General features: G+C 34.3%; 1 long non-coding RNA gene across 1 annotated transcript; it reads left to right on the top strand.

Moving 5' to 3' along the window:
* Positions 1–6,549: 6,549 nt before the first annotated feature.
* On the top strand, positions 6,550–9,991 carry LOC145802027 (uncharacterized). The gene is made up of 4 exons (XR_014344205.1): positions 6,550–7,105; positions 8,334–8,400; positions 8,877–8,930; positions 9,528–9,991. It is a non-coding gene; the product is annotated as an uncharacterized LOC145802027 (long non-coding RNA).
* Positions 9,992–10,604: the final 613 nt, after the last annotated feature.

Here is a 10,604-nt window from a genome sequence, read left to right as displayed (position 1 = left end):
TTCAACAACTACATTAACTTCAGCATAAGAGTAGCAGCTAGAGGAAACCAGAAAAAAGGATACTAAGGCACTCTTCTTCATCCAACAAGCACTCTCTAATGAGTTGTTTTCAAGATTCATTGAAGCCAAGAAATCAAAGGAAGCATGAGAAATTTTACAACAAGAATTTCAAGGAGACAAAAAGGTAACTAAACTCTTAGAAGGGAGTTAGAATATTTGAAGATGAAAGAATTTGAAACTTTAATTTATTATTTCTCTAAACTAATGGAGATTGTCAATCAAATGAAATCATATGGTGAAAGAGTTGAACAAAAGAGAATTGTTGAGAAAATTCTGATTAGTTTACCAGAAAAATATAGCACAATGTTGGGAATAATTGAAGAGACAAAGGATATCTCTGAATGAGTGTCCAAGAATTGATGGGTTCTTTGAAAGCTCATGAACAAAGGTTATTAAAACAATCAAAGAAGCCTTTGGAGAGTGCATTCCAATCAAAAGTTAATTTGAATTCTAAAAGTCATGGAGAATCATCAAGTAATGAACAAACAAGAGGGGAATCATCAAGAGGTGGTAGACAAGGAAGAGGAAGAGGAAGAAATTCATCAAGGGGAGGAGGTAGAAGCAACATTCATAGAAGTTCAAGTGTGGAAGAAAATACAAGAAATTGCAGAATTTGTGAAAGGGGAAATCATCTAGAGAAGGATTGTTGGTTCCGAGGAAAACTACAATGTTATAAATGTAAGAATTTTGGCCACCTCCAAAAGGATTGCAAAGTCAAAAGCAATCAACAATCTAATTTTTTAGAGGAGAAAGATGGAGAAGGAAACTTATTTTGTGCTTGTCAAGCAGCCTCAGAACACAAAAATGATGTTTGGTACCTTGATAGTGGGTGTAACAATCATATGACAAGTGATAAGTCTATTTTCTTGGACATGGACACTTCAATTAAAATGGGAAATGGAGTGTTAGTAAATACAAAGGGAAAATGAACCATACGAGTTGAAACAAAGAAGGGGAGTAAGTTTATTCATGATGTGTTGCTTGTTCTAGAGTTGGAGCAAAATTTGCTAAGTGTTGGACAACTTGTGGAACGTAGATATGCAGTCCATTTTGAAGCTAACAGCTGCACCATTCATGACAGAAATACAAAGCAAGTAGTGGCAAAAATTCAAACGGAGAAAAATCGAAGCTTCCCACTCATATTCAACTAAGAAATGTTGCTTTGAAAGCTCATATGAATGATGAGTCATGGTTGTGGTATAGAAGACTTGGGCATTTGAATTTTCATAGTCTCAAAGTGCTTCACCAAAATATTATGGTCCAAGGACTTCCATGTATTGAGGAAATACATGATGTTTGTGAGGGGTGTGCGCTTAGGAAGCATCATTGGCAACCTTTTCCTAAAGGAGTTGCTTGGAGAGCCAAAGAAATGTTAGAGTTAGTTCGTACGGATGTTTGTGGGCCTATGAGAACTCCCTCCCATGCCCAAAACAAGTGCTTCATTCTCTTTATTGATGACTATACAAGGATGACATGGATGTATTTCATGAGGGAAAGATCCGGAGTGTTCACTATTTTCAAGAGATTCAAGAGCATGGTGGAAAAGCAAAGTGGGCACTACATAAAAACTTTGAGAAATGATAATGGCAAAGAATACAACTCTAAGGAGTTTCACAAATTTTGTGAAAATAAAGGTGTAGAAAGGCAATTAATAGTGGGTTATACTCCACAACAAAATGGAGTATCCGAAAGAAAGAATCAAACAGTGATTAATATGGCCAAATTTATGATGCATGAAAAGGGGCTACCAAAGAGTTTTTGGGCTGAAGCTGTTTACACAACAGTGTACTTGATAAATAGGTGTCCTACCAAAGCCGTTTGGAACGAAACTCCCATAGAAGCTTGAAGTGGGAGAAAGCCATCAGTAAAACATCTCAAAGTATTTGGATGTGTTTGCTATGCTCAAATTCCAAAGGAAAGAAGAAGCAAATTAGATGAAACAAGTGAGAAATGCATCTTTGTGGGATATAGCAGCAAATCCAAGGGTTATCGATTGTATAGCTTGAAGAAAAATCAGATAATAATCAGTCGGGATGTGTTATTTGATGAGAATGCTTCATGGAATTGGGAAGAAGATAAAATTGAGAAGTAATCTGTCCTAGTTGATGAAGAGCAAGAAAATTCAACACATGAAGATGAAAATAATGAAGATTCACACCAATCCTCACCAAGGATAGGTTCATCATCATCTTCCAGTTCTTCTCCAAGTTCAAGCTCAAATTTTAATTCATCCTCACCTAGCTCAACTCCAAAACAAATGAGGAGTTTGAGTGATGTGTATGCTAGATGCAATTTTTTTGTAGCGGAACCTAGAAGTTTTAAAGAAGCAATTAAAGAGGAAGCTTGAAAGAAAGCAATTAGGGGTGGGCGCGGGTCGGTTGTGGCCACGAAATCTTCAATTTGCCATTCGTCCGCCAGATTGGCGGATTGGAGAAAATCAATCCACATTCGTCCGTCAATCTGGCGGATGTGGATTGAGCGGATTGACGGATGGATGCGAATCGGTTTGGCGGTTTAAAATTTTATAAATTTTCAATATAATTCAACTTGTGCACTTCCTCAAAAAAAAAAAAAAAAGTATTACAGTCATATACTTAAAAAAGTATTACAATCACTGTATGCCTCATCCAAAGTAAGAAAGTTTGAAACTTTAGAATATTACAATCACTGCATACCCCATCTACATATTACAATCACAGCATCCACATAATGTATTATAATTTGTGGTTATTAAAATATAAAAACAATTCAAACTACCAAAACCATGAATATAGCAATAGTAGAGATTGTATGCCTCTATATTGTTATATCTATATCTGTTTTTGAAAACAAAAACCAACATCGTCTTTTTTATTTATTATTTTTAGAGTTATATTTAAAACCCAAAAAATATAGATAAATAATACATTTATTTTTTTCAATTCAAAAAATATATTGAGGTTGAAAATTCTTTTTCAACATAATATATTCAACAAAATATTTAAACTCTTTTTCAATTGAAAACACAAGCAGAATATCTAAACAAATTGAAAACACAAAATCTTACAAATTACTAGGGATGCTGGTGGTTTGGCGGTTCAGTTGCGGCCAAAGAAATCTCAAATCCGCCATCCATCCAAAACTGGGTGGATTGGAAAAAATCAATCTGTAACCGTCCGTTCGTTATCACACATTTGTCTAAAATGCAGCGGATTGGTTTGGTTCGGTTGGTTTGGGCGGATCGGTATATCCATTGCTCACCCCTAAAAGCAATAGAAGAAGAAATTGAAGTCATTGAGAAGAACAACACATGGGAATTGGTTGAAAGACCACAAGGCAAGGAAATCATTGGGGTGAAGGGGATTTATAAAGTAAAGTTGAATTTGGATGGTTCATTCTAAAGAAACAAGGCAAGGCTAGTCACAAACGGATACACACAACAGTCTGGAATCGATTTTCAAGAAACATTGCACCGGTTGCACGACTTAACACCATTCGAGCTCTCATTGCTTTAGCAGCCCAAAAAGGTTGGTCATTGTATCAACTTGATGTTAAATCTGCGTTTTTAAATGGAGAATTGAAATATGAAGTGTATGTTGAATAACCCCAAGGGTTTTTAATGAAAAGAGATGAAGACAAGGTGTATAAATTAAAGAAAGCATTGTATGGGCTAAAGCAAGCTCCAAGAGCATGGTATAGCCAAATTGATTTCTATTTCATCAACAAGGGTTTCAAGAAGAGCAAGAGTGAGCCAACCTTATATATGAAAAATCAAGGTATGTCAATTCTTATTGTTGCCTTGCATGCTGATGATTTGTTATTTTCCGATAACGATGAGATAATGATTGAAGAATTTAGAAATGACATGATGACAAGATATGAAATGAGTGACATGGGTTTGTTGAATCATTTTCTTGGAATTGAAATCTATCAAGTTGAAGATGGAGTATTTATTTCTCAAAAGAAATAGGCTGAAAATATTTTAATGAAATTTGGCAGTGGTTGTAAGCCCATGGCCATACCACTAGTTGTGAATGAAAAACTAACAAAGGAAGATGGAGAGAAAAAAGTCGATGGTTCGTTGTATAGAAGTTTGGTTGGAAATTTGTTGTATTTTAGAGCTACAAGGCTAGATATAATGTATGTTGCAAGTTTGCTTTCTAGATTTATGAATAATCCTAGCCAAAATCATCTTGGCGCTGCAAAATGAGTTTTGAGATATATTCAAGGCACAACTAGCTATGGTATCAAGTATTGCAAAGATTCAACTGTGAAATTGTTTGGTTTTTGTGATAGTGATTGGGTTGGCTGCATTGATGATATGGAAAGCACCTCTGGGTATGCATTTTCCTTGGGTTCTGGAGTATTTTCTTAGACATCAAAGAAGCAACAGAGTGTGGCGCAATCATCTGCAGAAGGTGAATATGTTTTAGCGGGTTTGGTAACTTCCTAAGCAATTTGGTTGAGGAGAATACTTGAAGATGTTTGCGAAAAGCAAGAAGATGGTACAAAATTTTTTTATGACAAAAATCAGCCATTGCCATGGCTAAGAATCCTATTTTTCACAATCGCACTCGTCATATTGCAATTAAACATCATTTTATTCGGGAAGCAATTGAAGAAGGTGAAGTACAGCTCAAATTTTGTAGGTCAGATGAACAAATTGCAGATATATTCACTAAGGCTCTTCCCAAAGAAAAGTTCCAGCATTTCAGAGAGTTACTTGAAGTTATGGAGTAGCACATTAGGAGGGAGCAATGTTGGTGTAAAGTGCTTGTTTAATTTTATATCCAAAAATCACTTATGCTTATTTAATTCTAGTTATGTTTTGGGTTGGGTTTTGTTAATTAGAGTTAATGTATGTGGAGGAAATTTGTCTAGATGTTTTATTGGTACTTGGGTTGATATAATTTCATATATAAAGCTTGTAAGGGAATCTAAAAGGTAATAGAAAATTCTGCTGACGGGGCTGTTAAAAGTGACCCCTCTTCTCCCCTGTGTTGGCTCTTGTTCTTCTTTATTTTCTGCAAGAAAAATCAGATCTGATTTTGTGTGTTTTAGATTGATTCTTTTGTAGTTTAAACACACATTTGCTTCCAAAACACCCAACAGATGCCTGTTATCCACCGTTTTCTTTTTGGTTTTTTACTCTTCCTCATCTGCATCGTTCTAGCTGCCACCGCAACATGACATAAAGGAATATATTCGAACCATTATCTTCAATTGCTTGCTTGGTCAACCACCCAACCCCATAATGGCCTTGTTTAGGAAGTTGACTATTTTTGTTGACTATTTGATTTTTTTGGCTATTTTAGCCTTGGCTATAATAGTTGTGTTTGGAAAGTTGGTTAACTTTTTTTATTTTTTATTTTTATAGTTGATTTGATGGTTGTGAGAGAAAAAGTGAACTGATTATGGGTTATATGTGAGATTTTATCTTATTGACTATTTTAATTTATTCTATTTTTTAGTGGACTATTTTATCCCAACCCTCTTCCCAAACACCCCCAATATGTGTCTACTTCATGTCTTTGGAGTCATGATGGAGTCATGGAGTTCAAATTTCACCAAAAGGAAACAAGTGTTTATATTTGGTCTCTGGTTTCCAAGCATACGTGACACGTCAGCTTTGTCTAACTGTGAAGAATCAATTATCTACCATATTCAAATTGATCTTGAACTGGTACGGCCCGATCACAACCTCAAGAACAATTACTCCAAAAATCTGGCAGACAGAATTTTCGAATGCTCGGACCATCAACATCTTTCTCTTCATATCTTCATGCCCTAGCCCCAGGGCCTTTACACTGCTCAACGTGCAAACCCTTTTAACTATCAGCAAGGTACACAAAAGTAAAACACAAATGTTTTAGATGGGGTCGAGTCCCATATATTCTACTAAGTCATATGTATCTCATTCTAGGTTATGTTTTGTTTATTTACAGTTATTGTTCAACTCTCTAACGGAGTGCTTGGTTTCCTTGCTCAACTGTTTGTTTTTGACCATGTGTGGTGGGCTTAAAAGTTATATGCTTTGGTACATATCATGTACTGTCAATAGAATTTTCCATTCTAATATTTAATTGACTGAAAAATAATAAAAATTACAATGTAAATGAAATTATTATTAACTATTAATGCTAAATGAATTATCAATCTATAAAGTAATCTAAAGAATAATCATTTTATTCCATCTCATTCTAATCAACCAAATAAAGCATGAGAATTTGTGTATTAGGAGCTCAACCTATACTACTTGGTAATGGCTTACAATTTACTAACAACAATGCACAGGATTTAAGAAATTCAATTTTAAGCCTCGCTAGCTCAATTAGGGTTGAGTTATTATGATGATAGTATCACTGCATGCATTTGTCACTACAAAAAAAGTTACTTATGATGGCGCTTGTATCAAGGCGCTTTAAAAAAGTCGTGATATATCTCAATGGCAAACACGCTTTTCAAAGCATGATATCACCTAAATTAATAAGATGCCCTTTGATGGTCTCAATGAGATAAGTCTGTTTAATTTCACAGAGACTTAACCCCATATCTATTCAAACATTTCCAAATGGCTCTCTCTTTCTCTCTCTCTAAAATGGTTCTCTCTCACTAGCCCTAAGGAGTCGTGGATGCAACCAACAATGAAGACTTCCTGGAGTTTATAGATCTATAGAGAGATTGATGCTTCTAATCTCAATGATTTCTTGTTCAATCTGGATCTCGATTTCGATTTGTGCACTAGGTCTTAGGATTTGATATTTTCCTTTGAGATTTTTCAACTTCCCTTAATCTTTACCAATCTAGGTCTTCGTTTTTCATGGATTCAGGCATCCAATCGCACTTGATTTGGAGTTGCTGAGTTCACTTGAGATACAGAGCTTTCATTGTAGCAATCTTGTATTTGATTTACTAGTTTTCATATATGTTCAAATTTGTTATTGAAAATTATTATATTTACATTTGATTAGGGTTTTGATTTTCATTATAGGGCTTGTTCTTCATCGAGTTTGATCTAGACTTGCTGTGAGTGCACTCAAGATACAGAGATTTTCATCACTACAAAGTAACGATCTGGATCTGTGTTCCATTTACATAAACTCTTGCTTAGGTTTCGATTTTCATCAACGATCTAGGTTCTCATCTCTTCCATAAATAATGGCTTGAGCTTGCTTTGGATGATAAACTTACTTAGGCTATTTCACTGCTTTGTAGCTTTTAATGTAGAACTTAAACTCAACCCCATTAATGTAGAACTTAATGTCATTTAGCCTAAGTAAGTCAACCCTAAGTAAGCTACAAAGCAAGACTTACTTAGGCTTACTTAAACTCAACCCCATTAATTTAGAACTTAAACTCAACCCCATTAAAAGCTACAACCTTGCTTTGGTAGCTACCAGGTTAAATGACATTGAAACAATAGACTTATTTAGGCTATTTCATCTCTCATCTCTTCCATAAATAATGGCTTCATCTCTCATCTCTTACATAGCTATTTCAGTGTCATTTAACCTGGTAGCTTTTAATGTAGAACTTAAACTCAACCCCATTAAATTTGTGAAAATAATGCCAAACGATAGGTCTGTACTTAGGCTGATGCTCCCAACTACCATGTATAGTGTTCAATTTTTTACAATGTGTAATTTAGTGTCCTTGATATCGAGGTACAATAACTCTCCTGTTCTTGACACACTTGCCTTTCATCATTTTATAAAGGTCTGCATTGATTGTTGTGCAATAAATATGATTACCTTTTGGTTGGAATCTATGTTTTATTTGTGACGCTATGCTTATTTTGTGATGTACAGTATGTTAGCAAAAGTATCTGAGAAAAGTTTTAGAATTTATCATTAGTCATTGGCTGTATGTAGCTGCAAAACCTATGGGATTTGGTTAAAATTTGAGAGAACTTTAAACATAGTGCTGTAAAACATAAATATGCTTATTGGCAAAGAAAATTTGGGAATTTGGAAATTGGAAATTGGATTTCATTTGTGTATGTTGGCTTGAAAATTACTGTGATTTTCACCACAGGTTGAGTGGAATAATAAAGCAGGCAGATAGTATGCATGCTTGTATGATGAAAATGATAATAAATCACATTTCAATCATTATATTCATGAACAATGTGATGGTAATATAGTTATGATATTTTAGATTTTCCTTTTAATGTTTTGGGACTAAGTGGACAAATACTTTTTTAGATGGTTCAAACATACTGCGGAATCATTCATTAAAGTACCTTTCTTTGGAGCTGTCTTATACCTTACTTTGATTGTTTCTCCATTCTGCAGAGCATTCACTACTATTTGGGCACGTTACAGAGATCTCTCCTTTGCCTGGATAGGTCAAGATATACTTGTAAGGATAAACTTTATTTTGTGCTTTTTTGCTTTTGATGATTATTCTTACAATTGTAATATTTTGTCCATAAAACTGTGATGTGCCCTACGTTTAGCCCTCATATGAGGCAAAACTGTGATGATAGTTTAATTATTAGCAGAATGGTTGTTGCAATGTTTTCTATTTCTGGCAAAGAATATGGTCACTTCCTTATCATTTTCCATGGTTTGGGAATTTGCACTGTTGATTATTTCCTAATTAATCATTTTATTCATGCTCTAAACTTAGCATAGCCTTTGATTCTTGATGCTTCACATGCTATTTTTTGCTGCATTATCACATTAAATAAGAGATAGCTTTATTCTGTTTAGTGTTGGCATTTCTTTTCATGTTGAAGTACATATCTAACACATTCACACCACATTAGTGTTTCTGACTTTTTCTAAGTTCTAGTGGCATTCAAATAATGATGTCTTTTTTTTTTTTTAAATTAGGGAATTGCACTGATAATTACAGTTCTTCAGATCGTGCATGTACCTAATCTCAAGGTAATGATTCTAAGTCACTTAGGTTCATTGGTGGTAAATGACTATTTTAAGCGTGCTCATACCATTTCTTGGATTCTTTGGTTTTTGCCTTAAGCATGCTCATACCATTTCTTGGATTCTTTAGATTCATACCATTTTAAGCATGCTCATACCTTAAGTTTTTGCCTCTTTGAATGGTGCCACGGATGATTGTTTGTGAAAAAAACTTATTAAAATTTCATCTAAAAAATGAACTCAATTGGTTATGCTGGAACTGCATGTGAACATGCCTGGTTAGGTTTATTACTTTTGACTATCTGTGTTATCTTATCTATTTCCCGATCATTATTGTAAATATATTATTGTTTGTCCCAAATTAGTTATTGTGCGTTATGTCCTGAGTGCTTTGCATTATGTCCAAAACATGTTTGACTTCTTTGGTTGCCGTTGTGCAATGACAATGGAGAAACCTTCCAAAGAGAGTTGGAACTTTTGTTTTTTTTTTTCCTTCTCTTTATGTTTTCTTCTACTCATTCTTCAATTATTGTTTCACTTAGATCTCTGTTTTTGATCTTTTATTTATTTATTTATTTATTTATTTTGTTTTGATAAATGCAGGTTTGAAGCAATGTGATAAGAGTTGCAAGCTTAGATGATTGAATTATCTTAGACCAGACATCAAAAGACGTAATATATCCCCATTACAACAAAAAAACATTTTTAATAGCATTCTTCTTAAAATGTTATCAAATATAATGCATTTAGCATCAGATGACATGAGTGTTTTTTTCCTAATGAATTCATATTTTATTGGCAACATGGTTAGTTGCTCCAACTATTGCCGCGAGTTTAGGTGCCTTTGTACATACATTGGGCGCACTCGCCCCTGTGACAGGAGCAAGTGGGTTTGCTGCAGCTGCAACTGCTACAGGAACTATTGCCGATAGTTTTAGATAATCTCTGAATAGTTTTGAATATGTTTATATGCATATTTTTGGATGGTTTAAACTTTTTGGATAGTTTAGATCTTAAGGATATAGTTTTCGAATGTTTGGAATGTATAGACAATTATTGAATGTTTGTAATTTATGGATATAGTTTTTTTTTTTTAATGTTTCAAACAATATTTTGGTGGTTGATTGATGTTTCGTGAGGTTTGTTTGTAATGTTTGTTAGATTGTACAGAATTTGTGAAATAGAACCTACTAAATTTTAAAAAAAAATAAAAAATTGCATATTCTACAGCAGGCATAATAAGTCGTCGTATTACATATTTTACGACGAGCAACGAGAGTTGTGATTTGTCCCAAGAATTAACGGCATGCAAAAGTAGTTGTAGAAAAATCAAACATGACACACAAGATCGGCTATTAAAGGGTTTTTAATGGCATGGAAAAATAGTTGTAGAAAAATCAAACACGACTTACAAGATCCACTGTTAAAGGGCTTTTACGGCGTATTACGACATGCCGTTGAAAGTGAATGACTTTCCATGATTGGTCATAATACGATGTTACCTTGCGCGTCGTAGAATCGTATCCATGACGTATATTTGGCGCCGTAAAAACCCTTTTTTGTTATAGTGTATTCTTATTTATTCATCTTTATCTATGTATTGATGGTTTCTCACTGTAGACACCCCATTTTTGACCGTTCTCAAAACTTGGACGTCATCGTTTGAACACTCGATGATCA

The sequence above is a fragment of the Camellia sinensis genome, chromosome 1, assembly GCF_055761805.1.
Source record: "Camellia sinensis isolate YWXY chromosome 1, ASM5576180v1, whole genome shotgun sequence".
In the NCBI taxonomy this organism is placed as follows: domain Eukaryota; kingdom Viridiplantae; phylum Streptophyta; class Magnoliopsida; order Ericales; family Theaceae; genus Camellia; species Camellia sinensis.
Note: the sequence above shows the minus strand (reverse complement) of the source record. Positions and strands in the feature narration are given on the sequence as shown.